Below are 20433 nucleotides of genomic sequence, written 5' to 3'. Positions count from 1 at the left end.
CCCTCAAAAACCAACAAATGTAGCTTTGGGGAAAAAACAATAATAGAATCCTAACCAAAAATAAGCAATAAAATCAAGCCGCCAAAAAATACAGGACTTGACTCAGCCTAAGAAGCTCCACACAGGGGTTGGAGCAATAGCACAGCGGGTAGGGCGTTTGCTTGCACGAGGCCAACAAGGTTTCAATTCCCAGCATCCCATATGGTCCCTCGAGAACTACCAGGAGTAATTCCTGAGTGCGTGAATCAGGAGTAACTTCTGTGCATCGCCAAGTGTGACCCAAAAAGCAAAATAAATAAATAAATAAATAAATAAATAAGCTCCACACAATTACACAGGAACACCAAATTAGATAGGGATATCTTTCTAGAGGGAAAGACACCATCACCTATTGAGTTCCCCCAGAGTCCACCCTAGCAGCGGAGGTGGCAACGGTAGTGTATTGGAAAGAAATAACCACCTGCAGACTGCCACAGGCAGCATGGGAAAAAAACGCAGGCACCACCAAGAGAAATGGAAAGAGACAGGGGCTCTGAAGTCTCAACCAGGAATATCTACCTATATAATCTCTGTTCCCCTCGAAGGTTAACCACCCCATCGTGGCACGGGGTGGCAACAGAGCCAACAGGCGAAGAGTAAATGAAAAGGTGCTGCCCAGAGACGCAGGCAGGTGCATGTTTGTCAGTGTGCAGATGAACATGCCAGTTGACCAAAACCTTGCATTTGGTAGACTGGAAGCACCTGTAAGGACAATTAGAGGCTACCCTAAAAGCCTCCGTCCCTCTCAGAAAACCCAGCAAGCTACTGAAGTTATCCCGCCCACACGGCAAAGACTGGTAAGCTACCCATGGTGTATTCAATATGCCAAGAACAGTATCAATAATGGGCCTCATTTCTCTGACCCTGAAAGAACCCCCAATATGGCCATGTTGGGAAGGATGAGCAAGGAGAGCTGATAAAATCTCAGGGTTGAACTGGGCTGCCAAAATGAAGGACTAAAATGACTATCTGTAATTTCAACGCTCATATGCTGGCATCAAAAAGCATCCATCGAGGATCTGATGGTGCAAGTGCAGAAGGCCACATACATCATTGGACTGACTGAGACAAGAAGGCATTGATCACATCACGCTGTTTTTGACACTGGAGAAGAACTGTTACTCAGAAGATGTGAGAGCAGAGGCATTGGTGGTTTCAGTGTCCTCATAAACACAAACTTGGCCATAAGCATCAATTTGTTCAAATGCCAAACAACTCGAATCAGATTCGTACATTTGAATAGATGTGGTTCACTGCCTGCAGTTTCTATCTTTGTCAACATCTGACTATGACGAAGAAGAAATTGAGAAGTTCTATATGGAGCTGGAGAAGTTCTATAAAGAAGACCACACCTTCTACAAGGTCATTGTTGGTGGCTTTAACGCCAAGATAGGAAAGAGAAGGTCGCCCGAAGAACTCCACATCAGGATCCATGGCCTAAAATGGAATGAGCAGGGTGAGATAGTGTCTCATTCATCATGTTGACCAAGACCACCCATGGTAACTCGCAGTTCCAGAAGACCAAATCTAAACATTGGACATGGGAGTCTCCTAGTAGACAGTTGCACAATGAAACTGAACACAACATATTCAGTTGATGATTTTGCCTGACCGATGTCGCTGTTGTTCCAAAATTCCAAACAGGATCAGACCACCATCTCCTTCATGTGAAATTCTACTTCACAAAATGGGGAGAAAGGGCTGCAAAGTGTAAGAGATATTCATGACATCGGCAACTATCACCAGATCTGCCTGTTTACCATTGTCTACAAGTTGTTCACTGAGTCATCCTGAATAGGAGGGGCAGAACACTAGATGATGGACAACAAGGCGAGCAATCCCAGTTCCGAAAAGGATTCAGCATGATAGACCATACCCACACGGCAACCGCGTTCATTAAGGTTTCACGACAGTACAAGATGCCGCTCTAAGTTCATCAATTTAAAGAATTAAAGTTTAAAAAGCCTTTGATTCTTTAGAGACTGAAGCTGTCATCAAAGCCCCAGCCAAACAGTGCATTCAAACTCAGTACATCAGGATCCTCTGTGAGCTATATTAAGAATTTACCACCAGGATCTCACAATTCTACAAGGAAGTGATCATCGACATTTTGGCAGGTTTCAGCAGTGTGATACCATTTCACTGAATCTCTTCAGTACCACCCTCGAGAATGTCATGCGACGACTGGAATGGGAAGGAATGGGAGAGAAGATAGATGGTTGTCAACTCCACCACCTCCACTTTGATGTTCTAATAACACCAAACATTAGCCAAGTGACACGAATGCTAGCAGACTTCTACAGTGAGTGTGGAAAGATCGGATTGCAGCTGAATCTCACCAAGACAGTGTTCATGAGAAACAAACTAGTTCCCAATGTTTCATTTGCTCTCAATGGAATAAACATCTCTGAATGTGGCAGTTATCTACAGCAGGGTCAAGAACTCAACATCACAAATGACTTGGCACCAGAACTACGCAGGGAGAAGAGAATGGCTAAGAACGCCTTCAAGGGCATTGAAGAAGTTGTTAAGATGATGAAGAACCTCCGACTCTGGGCAAATATTTTTGACTCCACTGTTCTTCCTGCAATAACATATGCCTCAGAGACCTGGGCCCTACAAAAATAGGATGAGGACACTATTTGGTCAGCCAAAGAGAAATAAAAAGAGCTATGCTAGGAGTATCACACCTCACTCAAATGAGAGAAGGAATCCGGAGTTCCAACCTTCATCCATGTTTGAGAATCGGGGATGCTGCCTCATTTGCCAAGTTGTCAAAAATCAGGTGAGCTGAATACGGAATACGATTTAGAGACAACAGCTGGACTAGAGCCATTACAAACTAGATTCCACGAGATGTCAAAGAATGCCTGGCCGCCCATCCACAAGATGGTCAGACTTCTTTGTCAAGACCCTGAATGAACAGTTTGATGGTCTTCATGTTCCTCGAGCGAGCAGATGACATAGGGCTACACTAGCACATGGCAGGGATGAATGGAGATGTTATTGGTGCCCACACGAGCAAATAGATGATCAACGGGATGACAAGTGAAACAAGTGATAATTTCCCTTAAGAAGATTTCAGAGAGGAAATGTTGAAGCTTAATGACGTTCAAGAAACTATGGATCTGGGTTATGGTTTTGCCAACAGGTCAAGCTGTACCCGCGGGTCAAGTGTATCACAGTCTGATGGTGCCTTCAGGGCTTCCTGATACCCCAAATTTGCCGCTATGCCTTTGGCCAGACTCCAACAACTTGGGGCCAATATTGCCAAGAACTAAAGGGCCAAAATTAAGGTATATGGGAGCCGCACCCACAAACCACCGCCAGCTCAACTATACAAGCTATTTTATTGGCCTTATTTTCGAGACCCATTAATCTCGAAAGAAATCAAAAGCTACAGTTAGCGTAGTACGCTGTGGTTTGCATGCCCTATAGGGCATATGCAAACAGTTTATTTCTCGGGGTAAGATGAATACAACGGTCATGATCCAGAAACACACAAAGAATCCTCAAATTGAGCACTTCACTGCAGAAATGACTCCAGACGTTAAGACAGGCCAACTTCAGGAGCCTCAATGGGGGCAAACAATGTCCCTCCACCTGCCTCCTAAAAGCCCTTGCAGTCACCAACTTCGGATCCAATGAGAAGTGCAGGTACACATGTTCAGGGATGGAAAATTCCAGGCCTCAAAGGATAGGGTATAGGCTGATCACTTTCATTCCCTGTTCCCATGAGACCCTGGAGGTTACACCCACAAATTGCCCACAACTGCTAGTTAAGCTCCTTAACAGCCATGATCCAGAGACACAAAAAATAATCTTCAAGTTGAGCAACTCACTGCAGAGATTTCTCTAGATGGTAATTATCTAAAATTTTAGAATTCCAGGAGCATGTGGTCATTCTTGCAGCCGTGCAATATCATATGCTATTCATAATAAGCAATACAAAATAGAGTATGGGGGGAGTTTGTCTTCTATAGAACCAGGGAGAGGGTGGGATGTGAGGAAATACCGGGGTCCTTGGTGATGGAAGATGTGCACTGGTGGAAGTTTGGGTGACTAATCATTATATTACTAAAACTCAAACAGGAAAGCTTTGCAACTGTATTTCAGTGATTAAAAATAACAAAATAAAATTAATATTCTGAATTTTAAAAAGGTAATATTGAGTTTTTGCCCAATTCAATCTACTCAATCAATGGCTGAATAAATAGCAGTATTTCTTCTGCTTTAAAAGAAAGAAAGAAAGAGACAGCCAAAAATTGTATGAGAGCAGAAATGAAATAAAAGCTACAAACAGAAATGTCAGAATTACAAATTACGGTATTTGAACTGAAAAAATTTATTGGAAGGTCAAAACAGTACAGGAGAATACAGTACAGTAACAGCACAGTACAGTAACAGTACAGTAACAGCAGCTGAGGACAAAGAGGGCTCCAAATTGTAGTATGAGAAGCAGGAAACTTCCAGGCAAGAGAAAAATATAGTAAAAGTCAAACCTCCAAACACATAAATATCACACAAGAGATCCCTGGGTTGAATTAAGGGCAACAGAATAAAAGTCATCAGAGACCCCAAGGATGGAAGTTGCAGTTCCAAAGAAGGCATGTAACCCCAATGAAGAAGTTGCAATCAAAGACATCATTGCTAAACATTTTCAGAGCTTAAGAGTACAGGCATACAGATTAAAGAAGCCTGAAGGATACCAGCTGAAACAGAAACTAATAAAATTACTCTGATCCATATACTAATTAAATGATGAAAATCTCAGAGAGAAATAAGATACTGAAATTAGTAGGATCAGAGAGTGAATTTACATACAAATGACTGTCCCTAAAACTACAAAGATCTGCAAGATAAGACTCTCCAGGCATGGGACAATAGTGGGATAGTTACAAAAAATAATAATAAATAAACGAAAGTAACAAAAAACTCAACGAAACATAATTTGAGACTAATATCCAAGGACAATAGAGATGCAAACCAGGAGAATTGTGCTATGGATTGAAGCCTGCATCAGGTGCTAGGGGAGAAGTCAGTTGGGGTAGAGAAGTAACCACTATGGCAATGATAGTTGAAAATGATTACTCTGGATAAGAACTGTGTGCTGAAAGTAGGTAAAGGGACAAACATGATAACATCTCAGTATCTATATTGCAAGCCATAATCCTCAAAAGGAGAAAGAGAGAGAAAATGAAAGGAAGATAGAGAGAAAGAGGAAGAGAGAGACGGTGGGGGGGGGGGGGAAGCACTGACCACAGAAACAGGATTGGGCTGAGAAATGGTGGGAGGGAAGGAAACTGGGGTTATTGGTGGTGCGATATATACAAAGGTGGAGGGATGGGTGTTGGAACATTGTATAACTGAAATCCTACCATGATTAGCTTTGTAACTCTGTATTTCACCCTGATTCAATTTGAAAAATTAAAGGAGTTCTGAGAATGTTCATAAAAAAGGTAAAAAAATCCTCAGTGAAATAAATAAATCGCCAAGAATATTTTACCCAGTAAAACATTCATCCAGATGTAAAGGAATAATATGTAAGTTCACAGGTGAACAAAAGGTCAGGAACTTCAAAGAACTAAAGGACTGCTTTAAGACAGGAAAAACTCCACGAACACATTAAATATCTACAGAAAGATGGAAAAAACCTCCATAATGATTATCTTTCTCAATATCAATAGTCTAAATGTACTAAGACACATAGTGGGAAACTTATTAAAAATAGAATCCAACATTCTGCTGTATGCAAGAAGCTCATTTGATCAAACACGGCTCAAAGCCAAAGGTTGGAAGACAATCCTTCAAGCAAACAACTCCCTGATAAAGGTAAGTTTCACCATACTAGTATCAGAAGATATAGTCTTCGCTGAGCCGCGTGGGACGGGCACAGAGGCCCAGCTCTGGGCAACAAAGCTGAACGGCTCCAATTCCAACAGGTACAGCCCGCCCCCAAGGGCCTGGGTTCCTCTCTGGGCACGCGCAGCTAGAAACAGCCCCGAGACAGCCGGTTTTCAACCCCTGAGCCGCGTGGGACGGGCACAGAGGCCCAGCTCTGGGCAACAAAGCTGAACGGCTCCAATTCCAACAGGTACAGCCCGCCCCCAAGGGCCCGGGTTCCTCTCTGGGCACGCGCAGCTAGAAACAGCCCCGAGACAGCCGGTTTTCAACCCCTGAGCCGCGTGGGACGGGCACAGAGGCCCAGCTCTGGGCAACAAAGCTGAACGGCTCCAATTCCAACAGGTACAGCCCGCCCCCAAGGGCCCGGGTTCCTCTCTGGGCACGCGCAGCTAGAAACAGCCCCGAGACAGCCGGTTTTCAACCCCTGAGCCGCGTGGGACAGGCACAGAGGCCCAGCTCTGGGCAACAAAGCTGAACGGCTCCAATTCCAACAGGTACAGCCCGCCCCCAAGGGCCCGGGTTCCTCTCTGGGCACGCGCAGCTAGAAACAGCCCCGAGACAGCCGGTTTTCAACCCCTGAGCCGCGTGGGACGGGCACAGAGGCCCAGCTCTGGGCAACAAAGCTGAACGGCTCCAATTCCAACAGGTACAGCCCGCCCCCAAGGGCCCGGGTTCCTCTCTGGGCACGCGCAGCTAGAAACAGCCCCGAGAAAGCCGGTTTTCAACCCCTGAGCCGCGTGGGACGGGCACAGAGGCCCAGCTCTGGGCAACAAAGCTGAACGGCTCCAATTCCAACAGGTACAGCCCGCCCCCAAGGGCCCGAGTTCCTCTCTGGGCACGCGCAGCTAGAAACAGCCCCGAGACAGCCGGTTTTCAACCCCTGAGCCGCGTGGGACGGGCACAGAGGCCCAGCTCTGGGCAACAAAGCTGAACGGCTCCAATTCCAACAGGTACAGCCCGCCCCCAAGGGCCCGGGTTCCTCTCTGGGCACGCGCAGCTAGAAACAGCCCCGAGACAGCCGGTTTTCAACCCCTGAGCCGCGTGGGACGGGCACAGAGGCCCAGCTCTGGGCAACAAAGCTGAACGGCTCCAATTCCAACAGGTACAGCCCGCCCCCAAGGGCCCGGGTTCCTCTCTGGGCACGCGCAGCTAGAAACAGCCCCGAGACAGCCGGTTTTCAACCCCTGAGCCGCGTGGGACGGGCACAGAGGCCCAGCTCTGGGCAACAAAGCTGAACGGCTCCAATTCCAACAGGTACAGCCCGCCCCCAAGGGCCCGGGTTCCTCTCTGGGCACGCGCAGCTAGAAACAGCCCCGAGACAGCCGGTTTTCAACCCCTGAGCCGCGTGGGACGGGCACAGAGGCCCAGCTCTGGGCAACAAAGCTGAACGGCTCCAATTCCAACAGGTACAGCCCGCCCCCAGGGCCTGGGTTCCTCTCTGGCCACGCGCAGCTAGAAACAGCCCCGAGACAGCCGGTTTTCAACCCCTGAGCCGCGTGGGACGGGCACAGAGGCCCAGCTCTGGGCAACAAAGCTGAACGGCTCCAATTCCAACAGGTACAGCCCGCCCCCAAGGGCCCGGGTTCCTCTCTGGGCACGCGCAGCTAGAAACAGCCCCGAGACAGCCGGTTTTCAACCCCTGAGCCGCGTGGGACGGGCACAGAGGCCCAGCTCTGGGCAACAAAGCTGAACGGCTCCAATTCCAACAGGTACAGCCCGCCCCCAAGGGCCTGGGTTCCTCTCTGGGCACGCGCAGCTAGAAACAGCCCCGAGACAGCCGGTTTTCAACCCCTGAGCCGCGTGGGACGGGCACAGAGGCCCAGCTCTGGGCAACAAAGCTGAACGGCTCCAATTCCAACAGGTACAGCCCGCCCCCAAGGGCCCGGGTTCCTCTCTGGGCACGCGCAGCTAGAAACAGCCCCGAGACAGCCGGTTTTCAACCCCTGAGCCGCGTGGGACGGGCACAGAGGCCCAGCTCTGGGCAACAAAGCTGAACGGCTCCAATTCCAACAGGTACAGCCCGCCCCCAAGGGCCTGGGTTCCTCTCTGGGCACGCGCAGCTAGAAACAGCCCCGAGACAGCCGGTTTTCAACCCCTGAGCCGCGTGGGACGGGCACAGAGGCCCAGCTCTGGGCAACAAAGCTGAACGGCTCCAATTCCAACAGGTACAGCCCGCCCCCAAGGGCCCGGGTTCCTCTCTGGGCACGCGCAGCTAGAAACAGCCCCGAGACAGCCGGTTTTCAACCCCTGAGCCGCGTGGGACGGGCACAGAGGCCCAGCTCTGGGCAACAAAGCTGAACGGCTCCAATTCCAAACAGGAGACATTCCCAACTCCTCGCCCAGTGCCAGGGACTCTTTCCGGAGCCGCGGCCGCTAACGCGGCCGCGAAATATTTTCCCACTACATATGCCATAGGAACCATAAGCTAACTTCTTAGATGGAAACTTCTCTATTTTAGCTCAGCCACTAGAAATACAGTTGCCAATAACTCATAAGCCTATCTTAACTCACACTGCATATCAAGCAGAATAGTAACACTGAACGTGAAGGACTAAACCACACCTCTCACAATGGTAAAGCAACGCAAAAGCCCACCAAACATTCATATTGAATAGTCTAGCCCAGATGACACCAACAGTACTGTAGTGTTAGACAACCTCTCTGACAAGGAATTCAGAAGGGAGCTACTTAGGATGCTTAGGGAATTAAAAGAAACAATGGAAACCAATGCCAATAGAAGACAAGAGGATCTGAAGGCAGAAATGAGGAAAATGCAATCAGAAATGTCAGACCTGAAAAATCTCGTAGGCGAATTGAAAAGCTCAGTGGAAGGCCTCAGCAGCAGAGTAACAGCGGCTGAGAACAGAATCAGTGAGCTCGAAGATGAAGTTCAGAGACTCTCCAGAAAAGAGCAGAAAATGGAAAAGAGACTCACAATTCGGGAACAGATGGCAAGAGAAGATCGTGATGAAGCCAAGAGGGGTAACATAAGAATTATTGGAGTCCCAGAGGGACAGGAAGAAAACCTCGATGAAGAAGAAACTGTCAAAGACATCATTGCTACAACATTTCCAGAGCTGAAGAAAACTTGTGACCACATTCAGGAGGCCCGAAGGGTACCAGCTAGAAGAAATCCGAATAAAAATACCCCAAGACACATTCTGATCAAAATGACCAAAACCTTAGACAGAGACAAAATTCTGAAAGCAGCAAGATCGAAGAAAGAAATCTCTTACAAAGGAGCATCCTTAAAATTCACAGCTGATTTTTCTGATGAAACCCTCATGGCCCGAAAACAGTGGTGGGACATAGTAAAAAAACTCAATGAAATAAATGCCTCCCCCAAAATACTTTTCCCAGCAAGACTCTCATTCATAATAGAAGGAACAACACACAGTTTCACAGACAAACAACAGCTCAGGAACTTCATAGACTCAAAACCATGGTTACAAGAACAACTAAATGGGCTACTTTAAGGCAAGAAAGGCCCCTCAAATACACCCAATTTTAACATAACAATGGGACAAAATCCCATAACAATAATCTCTCTCAATGTCAATGGGCTAAACGCACCAATTAAAAGACATAGAGTGGCAGGATGGATTAGAAAATTGAACCCAACATTCTGCTGCCTGCAAGAAACGCATCTCAATAGTCAAAGCAAACACAGACTCAGAGTCAAAGGCTGGAAAACAATCCTACAGGCAAACAGCTCCCATAAAAAAGCTGGGGTAGCCATCCTTATATCAGACCACATTGATTTCAGAGTGAGGAAGGTCATAAGAGACAGTGAAGGCCATTACTTATTGATCAGAGGATCTGTACAACAGGAAGAACTTACAATAATAAATGTATATGCACCTAATGAGAGACCAGCAAAGTACTTAAAACAACTACTCATAGATTTGGAAAAAGACATCAATAGCAACACAATACTAGTGGGAGACTTCAACACTGCTTTGTCACCTCTTGATAGATCAACCAGACTCAAGCTTAGCAAGGACATACTTCATTTGAGGGAAACAATGGAAGAAAGGGACTTAGTAGATATATACAGGACACTTCATCCACAAAAAGCTGAATACACATTCTTCTCAAGCGTACATGGAACATTCTCCAAGATAGACCACATGCTGAGCCACAAAACATGCCTCCATAAAATTAAGAAGGTAGAGATTGTATCAACAATCTTCTCAGACCATAATGCGCTGAAATTAGAAGTAAATCACACACAAAAACAGAAAACTAAATCAAACACCTGGAAATTAAACAGTGCACTATTGAACAACGAGTGGATTAGGCAGGAAATCAAAGAGGAAATCAAAAGATTCCTAGAAACGAATGAAAATGAGAACACGAGTTACCAAAACTTATGGGACACAGCAAAGGCTGTGTTAAGAGGAAAGTTTATAGCTCTACAAGCATTCCTCAGGAAGGAGGAGCGAGCACACATAAGTAACCTAACCTCACAGCTTAAGAGCTTGGAGAAGGACCAAAAAAAGGAGCACAACCCGAACAGGAGAAAGGAAATAATAAAACTCAGAGCAGAGATTAACGAGATGGAAACCCAAAAAACAATCCGAAAGATCAATGAAACCAAGAGCTGGTTCTTTGAGAAAATTAACAAGATCGATAAGCCTCTAGCAAAACTCACAAAGAAAGGGAGAGAGAAAACCCTAATAAACCGAATCAGAAATGAAAAGGGGGTCATTACAACAGAAACCACAGAAATTCAGAGGATCCTCAGGGAGTACTTTGAGAAGCTTTATGCCACGGAACATCAAAACCTCGAGGAAATGGATAAATTCCTAGACTCCTACAGACTCCCAAGGCTGAACCAAGAAGACCTGGAATACCTGAACAGACCTATCACCATCAAGGAAATTGAAATGGTAATAAAAAGTCTCCCCAAGCACAAAAGTCCTGGCCCGGATGGATTCACTAGTGAATTCTTCCAAATCTTTAAAGAGGACTTACTCCCAATACTCTTTAAGCTTTTCCACGAAATTGAAATATCAAAAACACTTCCAAACAGTTTCTACGAAGCAAATATCACACTGATACCAAAAGCAGACAGAGATACCACAAAGAAAGAGAATTACAGGCCGATATCCCTGATGAACACAGATGCAAAGATCCTCAACAAACTACTAGCAAATAGAATCCAACTACTCATCAAAAAGATCATACACCATGACCAAGTAGGATTCATCCCAGGGATGCAAGGATGGTTCAACATTCGGAAATCAATCAACATAATCCACCATATCAACAAAAGAAAAGATAAAAAGCATATGATCATATCAATAGATGCAGAGAAAGCATTTGATAAGATCCAGCACCCCTTTATGATGAAAACCCTAGCCAAAATGGGAATAGAGGGGACCTTCCTCAACATAATTAAAGCCATCTACCACAAGCCTACAGCAAGCATCATCCTCAATGGGGAAAAACTGAGAGCCTTCCCTCTAAGATCAGGGACGAGACAGGGATGCCCACTCTCTCCACTGCTGTTCAATATAGTACTGGAAGTACTTGCAATAGCGATTAGGCAGGAAAAAGATATTAAGGGCATTCAGGTAGGAAAGGAAGAAATCAAGCTCTCACTATTCGCAGATGATATGATACTCTACTTAGAGAACCCAATAACTTCCACCAAAAAACTCTTAGAAACAATAGACTCGTATAGTAAAGTTGCAGGTTATAAAATCAATACCCAAAAGTCCATGGCTTTCCTATACGCAAACAGTGAGAGAGAAGAAAGCAACATGAAAAAAACAATCCCATTCACAATTGTGCCCCAGAAAATCAAGTACCTAGGAATCAGCTTAACTAAGGAAGTAAAGGACCTGTACAAAGAAAACTACAAAACGCTACTTCAGGAAATAAAAGAGGACATGAGGAAATGGAAAGATATCCCCTGCTCATGGGTCGGGAGACTTAACATTGTCAAAATGGCAATACTACCAAAAGCATTGTATAAATTCAATGCAATCCCTATAAGGATACCCATGACATTCTTCAAAGAAATGGAGCAAACACTCTTGAAATTTATATGGAACAATAAGCCCCCACGAATAGCTAAAGCAATTCTTGGGAAAAAGAAAATGGGAGGAATCAACCTCCCGAACTTCAAACTGTACTACAAAGCAGTAATAATTAAAACAGCATGGTACTGGAACAAAGGCAGAACTGCAGACCAATGGAACAGGGTTGAATACACTGACATCTCTCCTCAATCATATGCTCATCTAATCTTTGATAAAGGTGCAAGTAATGTGAAGTGGAGTAAGGAAAGCCTCTTTAATAAATTGTGTTGGCATCACTGGAAGGCTACATGCAAAAAAATAGGCTCAGAACTCTGCCTAACACCATGTACAAAAGTAAGATCAAAATGGATTAAAGACCTCAACATCAGACCAGAAACCATAAGGTACATTGAAGATAAAGTTGGCAAAACCCTCCATGACATTGAAGCTAATGGTATCTTCAAAGATGCCACGCCACTGGCCGAGCAAGTGAAAACAGAGATAGATAAATGGGACTATCTTAAACTAAGAAGCTTCTGCACCTCCAAAGAAACAGTGACCAAAATACAAAGACAGTCTACAGAATGGGAAAGGATATTCACCGAATACACATCTGACAAGGGGTTGATATCCAGGATATACAAAATACTGGTTAAACTCCACAAGAAGAAAACATCCAACCCCATCCAAAAATGGGGCAATGAAATGAACAGAAACTTTCTCAAAGAAGAAATCCGAATGGCAAAAAAGCACATGAGAAAATGCTCTACATCATTAATCATCAGGGAGATGCAGATCAAAACCACAATGAGATACCATCTCACACCTCAGAGACTGGCCCACATTCAAAAGAACAAAAGCAACCGATGCTGGCGTGGATGTGGCGAGAAAGGGACACTCCTTCACTGTTGGTGGGAATGTCCACTGGTTCAGCCCTTCTGGAAAACAGTATGGACGATTCTCAAAAAATTAGAAATTGAGCTCCCATTTGACCCAGCAATACCACTCTTGGGAATATATCCCAGAGAGGCAAAAATGTATAGTCGAAGTGACATCTGCACTTGTTTGTTCATTGCAGCCCTCTTTACAATAGCCAGAAACTGGAAGAAACCTGAATGCCCAAGAACAGATGACTGGTTAAAGAAACTTTGGTACATCTACACAATGGAGTACTATGTAGCTCTTAGAAAAGATGAAGTCATGAAATTTACATACAAGTGGTACAATATGGAAAGTATCATGCTAAGCGAAATGAGTCAGAAAGAGAGGGATAGACATAGAAAGATTGCATTCATCTGGGGGATATAAAGTAACAAAGTATGAGATTAATACCCAAGAATAGCTGAGATCAGCACCAGGAGGATTACTCCATAACTTAGAGGCCAGTCTGGTATCCTAGAGGAAAGGGCTATTCAGATAGAGAAGGGAGCACCAAATAAAGGATGTTTGGAGGATCCTCCCAGGAGGGGAGATGCATGTCGAAAGTAGACTATGGACTGAACATGTTTGCCACTCAATGCCTCTTTTGCAGACCACAACACCCAAAAGGAGAGAGAGAACACAGGGGATTGCCCTGCCACAGAGACGGGGGGATGGGGGGATGGGGGTGGGAGGGATATTATCCATGGTGGTGGAAAATGGGCACTGGTGGAGGGATGGGTATCTGATCATTGTATAATTGAAACCAAAGCACAAAAAATTGTAAACCTACAACTTTAAAAAAAATAAAATAAAATAAAGGGGAAAAAAAAAAAAGATATAGTCTTCATGCTCAAACTGGTTATAATAGACATAGACGATTACTTCTTAATAATCAGGGTATAATTATATCAGGAAGAAAGCACTACTAAATGGATTTGCACCCAAAGACATATCAGCAAATTATTTAAACAATGGCTAATGGATTTCAAGCAGAATATTGGTAGCAACACAATAGTAATTGGAGATTTCAATACCACTCTGTCACCTCTTGATCGATCAACTGAACTAAAACTTCGCAAACAAGATCTGCCTTTGAAGGAAAAAATATAAAATAGGGGGCTAGTAGGCATATATCTATATCTATATATCAATCTCTATATCTATATATACAGAGAGAGTATATATGAATATACATCTTTCTCCAGTGCACATAGGACATTCTCCAAGATTGACCACATGCTGGGACAAAAAAGATACTCCATAAAAAGAAGGTGATTGAAATCATATCAACTATTTTCTCAGACCATGATGTACTAAAAACATAATTTAGTCACACATAGAAACAGAGGATTGGATTAAGCACTCGAAAATTAAACAGATCACTACCTAATGTGGGTCAGAGAGAAAATCGAAGAAGACCTCAAAATATTACTGTAAACAAGAGAATGAGGACACAGTCTATAAGAGCTTGTGGGAAACAACAAAAAGCAGTAGTAAAAATAAAGTTAATAGCAATGCACGAATTTATCAGGAAGGAAGAGAGGGTCCACATATGTAACAAGCACAGCTTGAGAAACTGGAAAACAACAACTTAAAGGGCACAAAGCAGGCACAAGGAAAGAAATAATAAACATCAGAGCAGAAATTAATGAACTAGAATCCAAAATAATAATTCTAGAGAGATAGATATAGAGATATATGTAAACACACAAGGTTTACCCCTTAACAACATATTAGTAATCTCTTATAGAAATGCTTCATGGCCCTAAGGTGAAAAACAACAGTCTTTACACACTCTTCTCTAAGGAAAGCTTTTTTTCCCCGATATCAATGAAGCATTTATTTTGAAAGTCAATTTTATCAAAGGCCGTTCTATTATTTTATTTTATTTTTACATACATACAATTTTTTGTGTTTGCGTTTCAGTCATAAAATGATCCGGTACCCATCCCTCCAGCAGTGCCACTTCTCCATCACTGCTGATCCCAGTATCTCTCCCATCCACCCGATTTAATACCCCTCCCGACCTCGCATCTGTGGCAGGGCATTCCCTTTTGTTTACTCTCATTTTGGGTGTTATGGTTTGTAATAGAGGTATTGAGTAGCCCTTATGTTTTGTCTATAGTCTATTTTCGGCATCTCCCAACTAGAGAGGGTCCTCCCAGCACCCTTTTCTTGGTGTTCCCTTATCTGTTTGAGCTGCCTTTTCCTCTAGCATGTGAGGCTGTCTTCCAAGTCATAGGGCAAAGTTTCTGGTCCGTATCTCTACTAATCTCGGGTGTTAGTCCCTTGTTCTGTTACTCTATATTGCACAGATGAGTGCAATCTTTCTATGTCTGTTCCTCTCTTTCTGACGCATTTCACTTAACATGATACATTCCATGTGGGGATCACATTTATACGAAAATTGCATGACTTTACCTTTTATAACAGCTACATATTATTCCATTGTGTAGGTGTATCAAAGTTTCTTTAACAATCATCTGTTCTTGCGAACTCTGGATTTTTCCAGATTTTGGCTATTGTAAACAGTGCAGTGATGAACATACAAGTGCAGATATCATTTCTACTATACATTTTGTTTTTATTAGTGAAACACCATGAGGGACACTTATATACTTACAAAATTTCATGCTTGGGTTTCAGTTATACAATGATCGAGTAACCATCCCTCTACCAGTGCCCATTCTTCACTACCAATGATCGTAGTAGCCCTCCCACCTCCCAACCTATACTCCCACAACACACCGCCTCTGTGGCAGAGCATTTCCTTTTGTTCACTCTTTCCTTTAGGGTGTTGTAGTTTGCAATAGAGGTAATAGAGGTATTGAGTGGCCATCGTGTTGGGTCTACAGTCTACTTTCAGCATGCATCTTCCATCCCAAGTGAGTCCTCCAAACATCATTTACTCTGTGTTCCCTTCTCTATCTGAGCTGCCTTTCACCCCAGTCTGTGCTGCCGGCATCCAAGACATGGAACAGACTTCCGGGTACTTACTACAAATATTTTTGGGTGTTCGATTCCCATTCTGTAACTTTATATTCCTCGGATGTGTGCAGTCATTCTATGTCTGTCCCTCTCACTCTGGCTCATTTCTCTTAGCATGATACGTTCCACGTAGAACAACTTGTATGTAAATTTTATGACTTCATCTTTTCTAACAGCTGCTTAGTATTCCATTGTGTAGATGTACCAAAGTTTCTTTAACCAGTCATCTGTTCTTGGGCACTAGGGTTTTTTCCCCCAAATTTTGGCTATTGTGAACAGTGCAGCAATGAGCATAGAAGTGCAGTGTCATTTCAAGTGTACTTTTTTGCTTTTCTGGGATATACTCCCCGGATTGATATTGCTGGGTCAAATGGGAGCTCAATTTCTAATTGTTTTAGAATCGTCCATACTGTTTTTCAAAAGGGGTGAACCTGTCGGTATTACTATGAGAAATGAAGGAGAGTTCTTTTCTCACCACATCCGCGCCAACACGGGTTGTTTTTGTTCTTTTGGATGTGGGAAGTCTCTGTGATGTGAGATGACATCTCATTGTTATTTTAATCTGCATCTCCCTGATGATTAGTGATGTAGAGAATTTGCTCGGGTGACATTTTGCCATTCAGATTTCTTCTTTGAGAAAGTGTCTGTTTTTTCATTGCCCCATTTTTGATGGGGTTGTATGTTTTCTTCTTGTGTAGTTCAACCAGTGCTTTCTATATCCTTGATATCAAGCCCTTGTCGGGTGGGTATTGGAAGTGTCCTTTCCCATTCTGTAGACTCTTTGTATTTTGTTCACTGTTTCTTTTGAGGTGTAGAAGCTTCTTAGTTTAATATAGCCCCATTGGTTTCACTTGCTTGGTCAATGGCATGTCATCTTTGAAAATACTGTTAGCTTGAATGTCGTGGAGGGTTTTGCAAACCATGTCATCAATATACCTTACGAATTCCAGTTTGATGTTGAGTTATTTATCCATTTTGATCTTACTTTTGTACATGTTGTTAGGCAGAGATTTGAGCCCATTTTTTGGCATGTAGCTGTTTAGTTTTGCCAGCACAATTTGTTAAGGAGGTGTTCCTTGCTTGACTTTATATTTCTTGCCCCCTTAACAAAGATTAGATGATCACATGTTTGAGGGGAGATGTCGAAATACTCAACCCTGTAACATTGGTCCGCAGCTTTGCCTTTGATCCAGTACCATGCTGTTTTAATTATTGCAGCTTTGTAATAGAGTTTGAAGTTGTGGAGGTTCATTTTTCCCAATAATTGATTTAGCTATTTGTGGGGGCTTATTGTTCCATATGAATTTCAGGAGGGTTTGCTCCATTTCTTTGAAGAATGTCAAGGGTGTCGTTATAGGGATCACATTGAGTTTGTCCAATGCCTTGGGGAGTATTGCCATTTTGACAATGTTAATTCTCCCAATCCATGAGCAGGAGATATCGTCCATTTCCTATTGGAATCTTTTATTTCTAGAAGTAGCATTTTGCAGTTTTATTTGTACAGGTTTTTTTGTCCTTAAGTTAAGCTGATTCCTATGTGCTTGATTTTCTGGGTAATAATGTACTGGATTGTTTTATTCATGACACTTTCTTCTCTGTCATTATTTAAGTATAGGAAAGCCATCGACGTTTGGGTATTGATTTTATAGCCTGCAACTTTACTATACAAGTCTATTGTTTCTAGGAGTTTCTTGATAGAAGTTTTAGGGTTGTCTAAGTATAGAGTCATTCATTTACGAATAGTGAGAGCTTGATCTCCTTCTTTCGTACCTGAATGCCCTCAATATCCTTTTCTTGCCTAATCGCTATTGCAAGTATTTCCAGTACTATATTGAACAGCAGTGGAGATAGTTGGCATCCTTGTCTCGTCCCATACCTTAAAGGGAGTGCTCTTGGTTTTTCTCCATTGAGGATGATGCTTGCCATAGGATTGTGGTAGATGGTTTTAACTATATTGAGGAAAGTCCCTTCTATACCCATTTTGTAAAGGTTCTCATCATAAACGAGTGTTGGATCTTGTCAAATGCTTCCACTGCATCCATTTATATAACCATATGGTTTTATATTTTCTTTTGTTTATATAATGGATTATGTTGATTGATTTCCGAATGTTAAACTATCCTTGCATCCCCAGGATGAGTCCCACTTGGTCTTGGCGTATGATCTTTTGGCTGAGTTGTTGAATTCTATTTGCCAGTATTTTGTTGAGAATCTTTGCATCCGTGTTCATCAGGGATATCCGCCTGTAGTTTTCTTTTTTTGTGGTGTCTTTGTTTTCTTTTGGTACTAAAGAGATATGAGATTCATAGAAACTGATTGGGAGAGTTTCTGTTTTTTCAATTTCCTGGAAAATCTTGAGAAGGAGTGGCAGTAGGTCCTATTTAAATGTTTGGAAAAATTCGCTAGTGAATCCATCTGGACCTGGACTTTTGTTTTTGGGAAGACTTTTGATTACAGTTTCAATTTCCTTGATGTTAATAGGTCTATTCAAGTATTCCATATCTTCTTGACTCAGCTTTGGGATATGATAGGAATCCAGGAATTTAACCATTTCTTCTAAATTCTCTTGTTTCGTGGCCTACAGACTTTCAAAGTTGTCTCTGATGATCTTTTGAATATTTTTGGTTTCCGTTGTGATATCCCCATTCTTATTTCTGATTCAGTTTATTAGGGTTTTATCTCTCTGTTTCTTTATGAGTGTTGTTAGTGTTTTATCTATATTGTCTATTTTCTCGAAGAATCATCTCTTGGTTTCATTGATCTTTCGGATTGTTTCTTTGGTTTCCATGTCGTTGATTTCTGCTCTAAGTTTTATGATCTCTTTTCTTCTGCCCTATTTGGACTCCTTCTGTTGATCCTTTTCTAAGATTTTGAGCTGTGAAGTCAGGTTGCTCATGTGCATCCTTTCTTCCGTCCTGGGATATGCTTGCAGGGCTATAAATTTTCCCCTTAATACAGCTTTAGCTGCATCCCATAAATTCTGGTAGAAGAATGTGTATTCTTTCTTTTGGGGGTATAAAGCCCTGTATATGTCTATAAGTCCTTTGTCTTCTATTTCTTCATTTAAAGCCAATGTTTCCTTGCTGAGTTTTGTTCTTTTTGATCTATCCAGAGGTGATAAGGCGATGTTGAAGTCTCCAACTACTATTTTGTTGCTAGCATTGTCATCCTTAAAATCTATTATCAGTTGTTTTAAGTATCTAGCTTTTCCTTCATTAGGTGCATATACATTTAAGAGTGTGATTTCTTCCTGTTGTACGTATCCCTTGATGAAGAGCAAATGGCCTTCACTGTCCCTTCTAATCTTTTTCAGCCTGAAATTAATGTTGTTGGATACTAGTACGGCCACGCCAGCTTTTTTGAGTGAGCTGTTTGCTTGCAGGACTGTTTTCCATCCTTCAACTTTGAGTCTGTCTTTGCTCTGATTGTTCAGATGAGTTTCTTGTAGATAGCAGAATATTGGTTTCAGTTTCAGTTTCTGGATCCATTTTGCCACTCTGTGTCTCTTGGTAGGTGCATTTAGACCATTGACATTAAGGGAAGTTATTGTCATGGGGTTTTGTGCCATCTTTCTGTAGGAGTTGGTTGTGTTTATATGTGTTTTCCTTCTTGTCTTACAGGAGTCCCTTTAGATTTAGTTATGAGTCTATGAAGTTCCTGAGCTGTTGTTTATCTACAAAGCGGTGTATCATTCCATCGAATTTGAGTGAGAGTTTAGCTGGATAAAGTATTCTTGGTGAGGCATTCATTTCATTGAGTTTTTTCACTATATTCCACCATTGCCTTCGGGCTTGGAGGGTTTCCTCTGACAGGTCTGCTGTGAATCTAAGGGGTGCTTCTTTGTATGTAATTTCCTTCTTTGACCTTGCTGCTGTAATATTGTGTCTCTGTCTACAGCATCCATCGTTCTGACTATGATATACCTTGGAGTGTTTTTTCTGGGGTCTCTTTTAGCTTCGGGCTCCTTGGATCTGGATGTCTGCCTTCCTTAAGTCTGGGAACTTTTCAGCAATGATTTCTTTGACTGTAGCTTTTTCATTGGGGTTGTCTCCCTGTCCTTCTGGTACTCCAATGATTCTGATGCTGGTCCTCTTGGCGTCATCCCCTAGGTCTCTCATTCTCCTTAGAGCCATTTTTCCTATCGCTTGTTGTTCCCTATGGGATTTCTGTTGCTCATCTTCAAGCTCGCTGATCCTATTGCTAAGGGCAATAGGATCAGCGAGCTGATCCTTCAGCTGCACTTATCCTATTGCTAAGGGCACTTACTGATTTTTTAATTTCATCTACTGAATCCTTTATTTGTGAGACTTCTTTTTGTAAGGTAAAGGTAAAGGTAAAGGCCCTCCCATTGTTCGTCGATTTGCTCGAGCGGTCCCAGTAACGTCTCCATTGGAGACTTTGTTGTTACTGTGTTTGGCATATCGAATACATCACGGGGAGCTTGCCAGACTCTGCCATGCGGGCGAGATACTCTCGGTAGCTTGCTGGGCTCTCCGAGAGGGACGGAGGAATCAAACTCGGGTCGGCCATGTTGGCTGCGTGCAAGGCAAAC

The 20433-nt window shown here is 43.1% G+C and overlaps 1 pseudogene; it reads right to left on the bottom strand.

The window, feature by feature from the left end:
• LOC130032587 (peptidyl-tRNA hydrolase 2, mitochondrial-like) overlaps positions 1 to 1473 on the bottom strand; it is a 99366-nt pseudogene extending 97893 nt beyond the window's left edge.
• Positions 1474 to 20433: the final 18960 nt, after the last annotated feature.

Source organism: Sorex fumeus, unplaced genomic scaffold (assembly GCF_029834395.1).
Source record: "Sorex fumeus unplaced genomic scaffold, SorFum_2.1 ptg000050l, whole genome shotgun sequence".
Classification (NCBI taxonomy): domain Eukaryota; kingdom Metazoa; phylum Chordata; class Mammalia; order Eulipotyphla; family Soricidae; genus Sorex; species Sorex fumeus.
This window is presented reverse-complemented; position numbering and strand designations above follow the sequence as displayed.